Here is a 13,323-nt window from a genome sequence, read left to right on the forward strand (position 1 = left end):
TGCATATTCCTTCCTTGCTACCCTCACTCCCTCTGGTCTTCTCCTGTATCAGATTTTAGATTGTAACCCTCCTTGCGGCACAACCGTAGAGCCTGCCCTGATTACTTAGGAAAGAACCACGCACATTTTTGGCACTACATGAATAATATTAATTGTGATCGTAATCTAACTTTATACTCTGCCCAGGTGATAAAACCAACATTTTCTACAAGCATCTCCTTTGGATCCTTGCTGTAGTTTCTTTTGTGTGTGTCTGAGTGGAGAGGATATTATGACAGGAGAGGAAGGGCTGCATTGTTTGATGAGAACCATTAACAGCCTTTTATTGTATTTTATGGTTCTGGTTTGTAAGGAAGGGTGAGGTATGAACATTTTAATTCTCTCCCTCCTTTTATTTTTAAAAAAGAAAGAAAGAAATCCTGCACCTGAGGGCATTTCCAACTCCCAAACTTTTGAAAGCTCTTTCCCCTAAGGAGCCTAGCCCTGCCTGCACAAATCTTTGAAGATGTTGCACTGTGCTCAGCAGCTGTTTCCATATTTTCAGTTCATAACAGTCATTTATTTTTTTTTGCAAGCTGTTGCTCTGGAAGCTGCCATTCGTGTTCCCCTATTCTGCCTCTGCCCTGCACTCCTCCAAATTCCTTCAACCCCCCCACTCTCCATTGCATTGTCAAGCTCAGGAGGGGGAAGAAGCGACTCTCACAACCATCGCGGCAGTTTATAATTATGTTCCGGAAACAAGAAAGACAAAAACGGTTTGATTTTCTCCTTTCTGCTGACACCCTCCTACATCGGTCTTGACTTACCTTTCACATCTGCTTGGATCACAGCGGCCATGAATGTTATTGACTTTTACTGTGACAAGATGCAAGTGGGGAGATCTGAATAAGATTCTCAAGGAAGGGGCCTGCTTGTTGGGTTGCTGTACAGCCTGGTGCAAAGGAGTTAAATTCCATACCAGGCCACTACTTGCTTGCCTAAAAATAGTGCATCACTGCCACCACCAGGGGTCCTGTTAACATACAGGCCTCTGAGCCTGCAAGACAGTGACTTTCCCCAAACCACTCACATACCCTCCAACATTCCTCAGATGGAAATAGGGACTTTTGTCATGCACACATGATCCTCCTCGACCCTCAGTGTTTTGTAAAACAACAAAAATGAGCATTTTTACCACCACTACTCCAATGGAACGCACACCTTCCACTGTCTTGAAAAAACCCATTAATCCATATTCTATTCTATTCTATTCTATTGTAGATTTACAAAAAGAAAATCACACACTAATAAATACATTTTAGAAAGGGGCAAGATTAGACGTGGACACACAAATCATTAAAAAAATATCAAGACTCCTTGCACTCTTCTCTGCTCCCCCTTTCTTCGCACCCAGGACAGCCCTTGCCCATGACTGCATACTGGGGCCAAGTGGGGCTGGGTCTCAGTGGTGGCTGCCTTTTCTTCTCCTCCTCACCTACTCTCCAGCAGCCGCTATGAGCTGCCTGATGGAGGAGGCCAGCAGTGGTGGCCATGGAGAAGAAATGGGATGCCCCCTCACAGCCGCCGCCGTTGAGGACAAGCACCCACTCATCCTCCCCGAGCTCAGCACTGGTGGTGGTGAAATAGGACATTCCAGGATCAAATCAGAAGCTGGGATGGTTTTCATAATTCTGGGACTGTCCCTGGAAAATAGGGACACTTGGAGGGTATGCACTCATGATTTCATATTTGAGTAACAACGTGAACTTTGATTTCTGAGTTCAATGCTAAGCCACTAATCCATGCTGGCAGTAATACTTCTTTCTAACCAATCTCTAAAGGGTGCTTTTTTCTTTTCTCGTGCGTTTCAGTCCGTTTGTTGGAAACTTATTGGTTGCAGTCCCAGGATCTGCTGGTTCAGCTCTTCCAACACGTCATTCCATCAGGACACCTAGTGACCTGTTTAATCTCCAGCTCTTCGCTTCTGACTTCGTCTTGCAAATGATTTATCAGCTGGCGTGGATCCCTGTTTGCTTAAGGAGGCGTGTAGTGACCTCTAGCATGGCCTGTGTACAAAGATGCAAACAGCATCTTTGATTGTGAACTTTTATACAACAAGCAGAAGGCCACCTCATGGTAAGGGCTAGAAGTGAAAGCGGACCTCTATATGGAGCCTCAAGTGGTATTAGCACTATAAACAGGGAGTTGTTGTACAACACTAGTCTTTGGAATGACTAGTTCATCATTGATAACATCTCAAATGCACCAAAAAAGAAATAACCAGGAATGGCAGGAGCAGGGGGCTGCAATGGAGAGGACAATCTTTGAACAAAATTGACCTGCACATGTATCACATATTTAAATGCAGTCTACACCAGGTCAGATTTTAGAAACGCTGATCAGAAAAAGACAGGTTTTAACAACTGGCTCTGCATTAGGTGGGCAGCAAGAGTCACAACTCACCCACAACTGGGATCATGGAGAGGGGGGTGAAAGGAGAATAAAAATAATTTTATCAGTAACTGAAAAATAGAGAGGAGATGGTTTGACTGGGGAAATTAGGATATTTATCATCACCATGTGGCAGAGAGATGGCCAGAACTCTGCAGCGACTCAAATTCTTTAATGTATTAAAAACAATTACAGTAACTTAAAAAGCAATATAGTTATACAAATTAAAACACTAAAATGGACAATAAATTAAAACTACTATAATTGAAACTATAGTAGTTTCAGAACAGAACAGCTGTGTTAAGTTAAATAATAATAATAATCTGGTGCCCAAATGAATTCACAGAAAATGCCTCCTGGATTTGCTTGGGAAGGGAATTCCAAAGTTGTGGAACCCACCAAAAAACCTCCTGGAGAAAGGCATATTATTATCTCAAGGGCAGGCACTTAAATGGGAATATCTTATAACATGCTAGTGATGTCCCTTATGACTGTTTGGCCCCATAACACTATAAGGGCAAAAAGGAGCTCTGGTGTATGTATGTATGTATAATAAATACCGGTAAATAAATGATTAAAAATACATTGAAACATCAGTCATTAAAAGCTTCCCTAAACAGGGCTGCCTATAGATGTCTTCTAAATGTCATACTGTATAGTTGTTTATTTCCTTCACATCTGAAGGGAGGACGTTCCACAGGGCAGGTGCCACTACCGAGAAGGCCCTCTGCCTGGTTCCCTGTAACTTCACTTCTCACAATGAGGGAACTGCCAGAAGGCCCTTGGAGCTGGACCTCAGAGTCCGGGCAGAACAATGGGGGTGCAGACGCTCCTTCAAGTATACATAGCCAAGATGGAAGGCAGATTTGGAAGTAGTCATCATAAAAGAGGTCGCTGAGGGTCTGAGAAGGACAGAGAGGGAGAAGAGAATGTGAGGAGAGTAGTTATTTGCTAGAGCGAGGTAATTTATATGCAGTGATTCTGAATGGGTGGAACCAGGCAGATGTGTCAAATTCCCCAAGGTAGACTACTTAACCCAATTATCTTCATTTTATAAATGTCTACATACACATTCTAATTGGGTACTATCATTTAGAAATCTTGACTGCTATTCTGATTTTGCTGTGGCACTGTAATGAAAACACAAGCATTTCTTAGGCAAGGCCCCTTAAGATTTGATCAACAACGGGGCAGAACGCTGACGCAGAAAGTTTAAACCAGGAGTAGCCAACATTATGTCCTCCAAATGTTGTTGGACTACAACTCCCATCAGCTTCCCTTCCAACTTTGTGGATTAAATGAACATCAGGAGGGCTTCATGTTGGCTACCCCTGGTTTAAACTATGGGCTTGGCTATTTTGTTCTCTAAACCCAGCTGTACTCAGCTCAAACCAGGCTATCAAAAGGGAATCCTAAGAGCTGCTTAACACATTTTGAAATGATAATATCAAATAGGCTTACCTTGTCTAATCAGTTTCACATGATTACTCTTTCTTTCCTTGATTTCAACATCACAGAAAGAGAGAGGGATGCTTGCAAACTTAGAAGCTTATGTGGTGTGGCATATACGGGTTGGATGAGGGCACATCCGAAAGAAATATTTGTCACATTAAATTGATGAGGTCAAGCAGTCTCCTCCAATCTCCAAGGACCCTCCGTTCTATAACCATGTTTCCTGGGACGAATGGGGTGTTGAAGTCCAAAATCTGTACCGTTTAATCTATACTGTTTTATTTTTATTTAGAACTCTTTTACTTGTGTTTATTGTATATTGTTGTAATCTACCCTGGGACTTTGTGGTGAGAGACAAGTAATAAATTTATAAATACACACACACACTTAGAGAATGCCAGGTTAGTGTAAGATTATTGTTGTTGTTGTTGACTTATATTGATTTATTGGTTTGTTTGTGGCTTGTATAGGATATTTTGCTTTTTTAATGTTTGATGTTTTGTTGTGTTTTTAAATGTGTTGTAAGCCGCCTAGAGTGGCTGGGGAAACCCAGCTAGACGGGCGGGATATAAATTAAAAAATTATTATTACAGTATTATTATGAGGAATAACAATATTGGGGTAAGTTTATTGCCTCAGAAAGCAATGTCTGTATGGCCTTGACTAAAAGTAACCCAGTTGAACTCTGTTCTGCAGACAACTTTCTGGCCTCTTTCTTGCATACTAGAATTAGGGGTACTTCCATACCTAATGTAGCAGTGCTTTAATGTAGCTGCAAAGCCAAGGATGGGATTACTAGATCAACAGATTATATACATTCCACATCTTCGTAACTTCGGGTTGACCAGCATGGCCATAAACATAGGAAGGAACCCAGTCTGAAAAGCAGGGCACCTTGAGTTCCTTATGAGAAGGGCAGGACTTAAATGTGGTTAGTGTGTTATTTCCTGCCATCAGAGATCATTATGAAACTCTAACATTGAGATGGGTTGCCATAGCACAGGATTTACCTTGCCTGGGCCGGTTCACTCCAGCGGAGATCCCTCAGAGGGCCGGATTGCTCTCATGTGTGCACGCCCGCGATTTCTGGCACCGCGGAAGTGAGTCCCCGTGCCGCGCTGGTTTAGCGCAGCCCGCGGCGGCTCGCCAAGCGGGTGGCTCAGTTTGGGGGCAGCTCATGGGCCGGTTAAACGACCCCTGTGGGACGCTTGTGGCCCATGGGCTTTAGGTTGCCTACCCCTGCCATAGCATATACAGTATGTAAAAGTTTTAAGTTTTTCCCTGCGTTTCTAGCCTAAAGGGAAAGCTGTTTTAATAATAGGGCTTCCTATTCTGCATTGTTATAATAAAATATGCAAATCAGTTTCCCTGCAGCATCAGCTTATAAACATATAAACAAAGATACATATAAACAAACATGCATTGAGGTAAGGGAAGCCAGTCTTGTAAAGTACAAACAGCAAATTCATTCATGCTTAGAGTTAAGTTGCTTCAAGCAGTTTGCTGCCTTACTCTAAGAAGCAAGCAAGCCCATTACCTGTTGTAGCAAATCTTCAACAGGAGACTTAGAAGACCTGTTTGGAAAGCAAGGATAAATATCAAGCCAAATGACTGAACAAGACGATTTGAGGGACTTGGGACTGGGCAGAAATACATTTCAGCCAGGACAGATTCGTGTGTTTGCAGGGCAGCGGCTGAAGAAGGAGCCAAAAGGGGTTTCTTGTGTGTGTGATTCTTGTGGCTGATTAGCTGCTTTCCCTGGTCAAAGGTCAGAGGGGGCAGGGTTTCTGTTGAGGCAGGTGATTAGCTGTGGGAGGAGCTTATCAGTGTTTGCAGGGCAGCGGCTGAAGAAGGAGCCAAAAGGGGTTTCTTGTGTGTGTGATTCTTGTGGCTGATTAGCTGCTTTCCCTGGTCAAAGGTCAGAGGGGGCAGGGTTTCTGTTGAGGCAGGTGATTAGCTGTGGGAGGAGCTTATCAGTGTTTGCAGGGCAGCGGCTGAAGAAGGAGCCAAAAGGGGTTTCTTGTGTGTGTGATTCTTGTGGCTGATTAGCTGATTTCCCTGGTCAAAGGTCAGAGGGGGCAGGGTTTCTGTTGAGGCAGGTGATTAGCTGTGGGAGGAGCTTATCAGTGTTTGCAGGGCAGCGGCTGAAGAAGGAGCCAAAAGGGGTTTCTTGTGTGTGTGATTCTTGTGGCTGATTAGCTGATTTCCCTGGTCAAAGGTCAGAGGGGGCAGGGTTTCTGTTGAGGCAGGTGATTAGCTGTGGGAGGAGCTTATCAGTGTTTGCAGGGCAGCGGCGCGCGCCTGTCGGCGCGCGCAGTTTAAACCATCTTTTAGATTTAGGGGAGCTAGTCTCAAGCCCAACGACACATTCTCAAGATGGAGAGGGAGGGAACAGCTGCAGTCGCCTGCGGTTCCTGCGCAATGTTTGCCATCTTGCCAAAGGTTGCAGGCAGCTTTACGTGCAGCAATTGCATGTTGATTGCCCTCCTAAAAGACAAAATCCAGCAACTGGAGGAACGTGTAGCTACGCTCCAAAGAATTAGAGAGCTGGAGCTCTTCTTGGAAACAACAGAGCACACCGTCTCCACCAAGGAGGAGACAGGGGACTCCCCTGAGAAGGAGGCTAGTTCACCAACACAGGAGCCCGATATGTGGAGAAACGTGACTCAAAGAAGTAGGAGGCCCAGGGTTCGCTCTGATTGTCTAGAAATACACAATCGCTTTGAGGTCCTCTCCCCTAGCATGGAAGACGAAGAGCAGACTCCATTTGAGGATCTCTCCCTCATTACAGTTGATCACGTATATGAAGATGAGCAGCAAAGTCAGTCCTCAGGGAATGTGCAGGCGACCTTGGAACGGACCGCTCACGGAAGAACCCTGACCAAACCTAAGAGAAGGCGTGTAGTGGTGATAGGGGATTCCCTACTGAGGGGAACAGAAGCAGTGATCTGTGGGCCTGACAAGATGTCTCGGGAAGTGTGCTGTCTCCCCGGGGCTAAGATCCAAGATGTAACTGGACGACTGCAAGGAATCATAAAACCCACTGACAAATACCCCTTCCTCTTGGTTCATGTGGGAACCAATGACACTGCAAGCAATAGCCTCCAGAAGATCAAAAGAGACTACGAGGCTCTGGGCAGGAAATTGAAGCAATTAAATGCACAAATCGTCATCTCATCTGTCCTCCCAGTTGAACGACGTGGCCCAGGGAGAGAGAGGAAAATAGTGGAAGTAAACAGCTGGCTTCGCAAATGGTGTAAACAGGAACGGTTTGGATTCTTAGATCACGGACTGCAGTTTCTTGAGGATGGACTTCTGGCAAGAGATGGGCTGCACCTCACAACGGTTGGGAGGAATGTTTTTGCCAAAAAACTAAGAAACCTCATCAGGAGGGCTTTAAACTGACTAATGTGGGGGAGGGAGACAGTGCTCCTGAAGGTAGGAGTCTATTAATTGATGAAGATGATCATCCAAATGTCATAGACCAAATGGAGCAAACAGCAAGCAGACCTAGTGGTGGGAGGAAAAAATCCTTAAATAAGAGACACGGGGGAATGACTAATGGACTTCAATGTCTGTACACTAATGCACAAAGCATGGGAAATAAACAAGATGAGCTTGAGCTCTTGGTACAGCAAACTAAATATGACATAATAGGCATCACTGAAACCTGGTGGGATAAGTCCCACGATTGGAATGTAAAAATGGAGGGATACAATCTATTTCAGAGAAACAGACCAGACAAGAAAGGAGGAGGAGTGGCGTTATATGTCAGGGATGTGTATACCTGTGAAGAGATCCAAGATTTAGAACCTCAAAGCCAAAGTGAGAGCATTTGGGTCAAAATTAAGGGAGAGAAGAATAACAGTGACCTCATTGTGGGAGTTTACTATAGATCCCCAAGCCAAACGGAGGACATAGATGATGCCTTCCTGGAACAGATGGCCAAGCATGCAAAAGGAAGGGAGATAGTAGTAATGGGGGACTTCAATTACCCGGATATTTGTTGGATGTCAAACTCAGCCAAGAGCATAAGGTCAAACAGATTCCTCACTGGCCTTGCAGACAACTTCATTGTCCAGAAAGTGGGAGAAGCAACAAGAGGAACAGCCATTTTAGATCTGGTCCTAACCAATGTCGATGACCTGGTTAATGGGGTAGAAGTGGAAGGATCATTAGGCGCAAGTGATCATGCTCTTCTGAAGTTTACTATACAACGGAAAGGAGCAGCCAAGCATACTAGGACTCAATTTCTTGACTTTAAGAAAGCCGACTTCATAAAACTTAGGGAAGTGCTGGGTGAGATCCCATGGACAGTAATACTAAAAGGGAAGGGAGTTCATGATGGCTGGGAGTTTGTTAAGAGGGAGATAGTAAAAGCACAACTTCAGGCAATACCAATGAGACGGAAACATGGAAGGTGCCTAAAGAAGCCAGGGTGGCTATCTAAAGAACTTTTAACTGAGTTAAGATTAAAAAAGGATGTGTACAAAAAATGGAAAAGGGGGGAAACCACCAAAGAGGAATTCAAACAAATAGCCAGCACGTGTAGACACAAAGTCAGAAAAGCTAAAGCACAGAATGAACTCAGGCTTGCTAGAGAGGTTAAAAGCAACAAAAAAGGCTTCTATGGGTATGTTCGTAGCAAAAGGAAGAACAAAGAAACAGTGGGGTCACTCAGAGGAGAAGATGGTGAAATGCAAACAGGGGACACAGAAAGGGCTGAACTCCTCAATGCTTTCTTTGCCTCAGTCTTCTCCGATAAAGAAAACAATGCCCGACCTGAAGAATTTGGAGGAAATGATTCAGCAGAGGAAACACAGCCCAGAATAACTAAGGAGATAGTACAAGAATACTTGGCTAGTTTAGATGTATTCAAGTCTCCAGGGCCAGATGAACTGCATCCAAGAGTATTAAAAGAACTGGCAGATGTGATCTCAGAACCACTGGCAGTCATCTTTGAGAATTCCTGGAGAACAGGCGAAGTCCCGGCAGACTGGAGGAGGGCAAATGTTGTCCCTATTTTCAAAAAGGGGAAAAGAGAGGACCCAAATAATTACCGCCCAGTCAGTCTAACATCAATACCAGGGAAGATTCTGGAGCAGATCATTAAGCAAACAATCTGTGAGCACCTAGAAAGGAATGCTGTGATCACCAATAGTCAGCATGGATTTCTGAAAAATAAGTCATGTCAGACTAACCTGATCTCATTTTTTGACAGAATTACAAGCCTGGTAGATGAAGGGAACGCAGTGGATGTAGTCTACCTTGATTTCAGCAAGGCATTTGACAAGGTGCCCCATGATATTCTTGTAAAGAAGCTGGTAAAATGCGGTCTTGACTATGCTACCACTCAGTGGATTTGTAACTGGCTGACTGACCGGACCCAAAGGGTGCTCATCAATGGTTCCTCTTCATCCTGGAGAAGAGTGACTAGTGGGGTGCCACAGGGTTCTGTCTTGGGCCCGGTCTTATTCAACATCTTTATCAACGACTTGGATGATGGACTCAAGGGCATCCTGATCAAATTTGCAGATGACACCAAACTGGGAGGGGTGGCTAACACCCCAGAGGACAGGATCACACTTCAAAACGACCTTGACAGATTAGAGAACTGGGCCAAAACAAACAAGATGAATTTTAACAGGGAGAAATGTAAAGTATTGCACTTGGGCAAAAAAAATGAGAGGCACAAATACAAGATGGGTGACACCTGGCTTGAGAGCAGTACATGTGAAAAGGATCTAGGAGTCTTGGTTGACCACAAACTTAACATGAGCCAACAGTGTGACGCGGCAGCTAAAAAAGCCAATGCAATTCTGGGCTGCATCAATAGGAGTATAGCATCTAGATCAAGGGAAGTTATAGTGCCACTGTATTCTGCTCTGGTCAGACCTCACCTGGAGTACTGTGTCCAGTTCTGGGCACCACAGTTCAAGAAGGACACTGACAAACTAGAACGTGTACAGAGGAGGGCAACCAAAATGGTCAAAGGCCTGGAAACAATGCCTTATGAGGATCGGCTAAGGGAGCTGGGCATGTTTAGCCTGGAGAAGAGGAGGTTAAGGGGTGATATGATAGCCATGTTCAAATATATAAAAGGATGTCACATAGAGGAGGGAGAAAGGTTGTTTTCTGCTGCTCCAGAGAAGCGGACACGGAGCAATGGATACAAACTACAAGAAAGAAAATTCCACCTAAACATTAGGAAGAACTTCCTGACAGTAAGAGCTGTTCGACAGTGGAATTTGCTGCCAAGGAGTGTGGTGGAGTCTCCTTCTTTGGAGGTCTTTAAGCAGAGGCTTGACAACCATATGTCAGGAGTGCTCTGATGGTGTTTCCTGCTTGGCAGGGGGTTGGACTCGATGACCCTTGTGGTCTCTTCCAACTCTATGATTCTATGATTCTATGATTCTATGATTCTATGAGTAATTCAAGACATGGCTTGCAGGGTCAGGACAAGGTGAGGCAAGAATTGTATTATGAGTCAACCACAGCAGGAAAAGAGGGAGAGCTCCTGAGAAATTGTCAAAGCTCATTGCTGTGGGATATCCCCCCGTGGTTTAAACTTATGACCAAATACACAGAGAGCTTCCGCGACAGAACGTTCTAGGGAGTAGCCGGGCCACAGATAGGAAGCTGAGCACAATCAAGAGGATGCCATACTGAAGAAAGCAACAAGTCCCAGCCACCCTAACATCACACATGCAGAGCTGGATTAAGAAACTTGTTTCTAGTACTCTAGCAAATCCTTTATGACCTTGAACAAACCATCAGACAACAACCTTACACTAAGCTATGAGGAGTGAAGGTGTGGCAATTTCACCACTGCAGTTCCCACCACTGAATTTCAGATAAGCAACAACAGCCTTAATTACATTCAAATAGAAAAGCTTTTCTGAGCATCGGAGAGGCAAGACTCTGCCCCAGATCCCAACACTGTTGTGTGAAGCGCTTTAGTTTGGGAACTGCATAATTAACGCCATGTCTAATTTAGGTCCAAGACCAGTCAAACTACAACATTATATATGCCTTTCTCACAGTGCGTTACTTGGAAGGGAGCTCTACTGAACTCAGCAGGACTTGGGTCAAAGTACGTTTGCTAGAATCCTATACTTGGAAGCAAGCCCCATTGAACTTGGTTACTGATGAACTTTGGAGTCAACACAAACAGAACCAGGCTGTATGTGCACATGTACAAATATATAGTGCAGCAGTCCAGCCAAAGTTAAGCATGTGGCTAATTCTCCAATTGCCATCCATGGGACCTGACTTTGGGTCATTTTTTAAAACGCTTGTAACAGAACTGGTGAACTTTCCAGCCTGCATGCTATTTTTAAAGAGTTATAGCAATAGTGATCAGTCAGCTGCAGCATGAACGCCATCTAGTGACTGAAATGTGCCTTTAGATTTCACCCAAACAAAATTGATTTTCACTCAGGCCTTTCATATTAATGGTTTATTTGCCGCTTACTCCCAAAACAGCTTTCTATAAAAACCATCCATTACTTCTTGCATTTTTACCTCCTCTCTAAATTTTATATATACATGAGATTCCAGGATTCTAGGGGCTTGATATATATCTGAAACCTAAACCCAACTCTGGGTTTATGTACCTAAATCCGGGCCAAAAGAAAGAATTGCCTAGAAAAAAAATCAAGAGCATCCCCTAGTGGTGTAAATTGTTCAGCACAGCTTCCCCTCAGTGCAAACCTCCCACTCCTAGGTGGAAAATCAGCCTTATTGCTGTTTTTAACAAAATAAGCTGTCAGCTTTGGTAATTAAAATCCACACAATTGCTTTACTGAAATAAGTACAAAGCCTGCACAGATTTACAAAGCAAGTATTCAAACTAAAAGTTGTAGAAGTTTGAGAAAGATGTGCGTATCATAGGTATGTTGAAAAAAGCCTCAACTCAAGAAAGTTTTCCAAAGGGAGAATTAATGTTAAATCTTCAGTGTTCAATATCCTGGCTATATTTGCATGATCAGAAGAAAGCCACCTTTTAAATTCATAATCCTGCAGTACAGCAGGTTCTAGGTTCTAAAAGAGCAATTGACTCAACATATTTCCAATCTGATTTGCAAAAGGGGCTAAGTGTGATTTGAAAAAAAAATTAGCCACCCTGTTAGATACATCAAGCATTTTATGCTTCTCTGGAGGGGAAGACCCTGCGCAAAATTCAGATACCTTCTCTCTGGCAGTGACATCAACAACAGATGGACTACACCCTATCCATCCCGGATTACTGGCTGGTGCTGATGGAAGGTAGAGTTCAGCGACTTCTAAAGCAGAGCATTCCAAATTTTTCATGTTGGTGACACTTTTTATACAGACATCATTTCACAACACAGCAATTCCGTTTTAACCAGAAGTTAAACTAACCCCTTTCCAACCCCAGGAGGAGAACACCCCAAAACACTGCAGCTGACATACTAACGTGTGGTGGGCCCAGGCCTTATCCACAAATTGAGTGATATACAGTGGTACCTTGGGTTACAGACGCTTCAGGTTACAGACTCCGCTAACCCAGAAATAGTACCTCGGGTTAATAACTTTGTTTCAGGATGAGAACAGAAATCACGCAGCGGTGGCACAGCAGCAGCAGGAGGCCCCATTAGCTAAAGTGGTGCTTCAGGTTAAGAACAGTTTCAGGTTAAGAACAGATCTCCAGAACGAATTCAGTTCTTAACCCAAGGTACCACTGTATATGAAGGAGCACACATTTGTGTATGTAGACGCGCCATATGACCGGGATCACTGTTTGTGTTCCTTGCATATGTCCTGCTCAACACATGGAAGGGGACGGGGGAAGAGTACATATGTGAAGAAGGCTAGAAGGTATTATTGTTCTGAATTAGGAGTCCACTGGGAACAACACTGAATCCTCAAAATGAAGGCATCAGACATTATGAGCAGCTACCTCAACTTCCCTTGGGATCAGTTTTGCAGGTTGGGAATGGGATTAAACCACCCCCCTTGCTGCTCTTAGGTACAGTGGAGAAAAGAAAGAGGTACCCCCATCTTTTTTCCTGTTAATAGTAGCAGCGTGCATATCAATTTCCAATAAGGAAATGACACCAATGAAAACAGTTAACCCACACACAGAGTGCTTTTAAAAGGTAAGAGAGAGATGTCACGATGCATTCACTAGCTCATGTGTTACATGCAAAAGTCTATAGCCATAAACTGAGATACTGGTAAAAAATGAGTTTCCTGTAGTGTGTATAACAAACAGAGCATTTTTAAAAAAGTTAATCCTGGAGTGTTATAGGTATTAAGGCTGGGACTCAATTATTATAAGCAAGTATTTTTCTTACACAGATAAACACACCTCCCCTAATCTTTCAAAATTATTTAATCCAAGATAATGGAAATAAACACTGGAGAGGAGTAACTCTGTTTGGTAATGAGTCTGAACAATGATCCAACAAAGTAACA

At 43.7% G+C, this 13,323-nt stretch overlaps 2 long non-coding RNA genes across 4 annotated transcripts in view; one reads left to right on the top strand and one right to left on the bottom strand.

Annotated features, from left to right (window-relative positions):
• LOC310657993 overlaps positions 1–1,491 on the bottom strand; it is a 26,645-nt gene extending 25,154 nt beyond the window's left edge. The window contains exon 1 of the long non-coding RNA XR_014502071.1: positions 807–1,491. This is a non-coding gene — a long non-coding RNA (uncharacterized lncRNA). The remainder of the gene's footprint in view (positions 1–806) is intronic.
• Positions 1–4,811, top strand: part of LOC310657969 — a 25,323-nt gene extending 20,512 nt beyond the window's left edge. For 2 of the 3 annotated variants that reach the window (XR_014502053.1, XR_014502054.1), the window contains 2 exons: positions 1,489–1,706; positions 1,851–4,811. This is a non-coding gene — a long non-coding RNA (uncharacterized lncRNA). The remainder of the gene's footprint in view (positions 1–1,488; positions 1,707–1,850) is intronic. The other variant, XR_014502055.1, reaches the window with a different exon arrangement.
• The last annotated feature ends 8,512 nt before the right edge of the window (positions 4,812–13,323 follow it).

Source organism: Podarcis tiliguerta (genome assembly GCF_965153285.1).
Source record: "Podarcis tiliguerta genome assembly, chromosome: 1".
In the NCBI taxonomy this organism is placed as follows: Eukaryota; Metazoa; Chordata; class Lepidosauria; order Squamata; family Lacertidae; genus Podarcis; species Podarcis tiliguerta.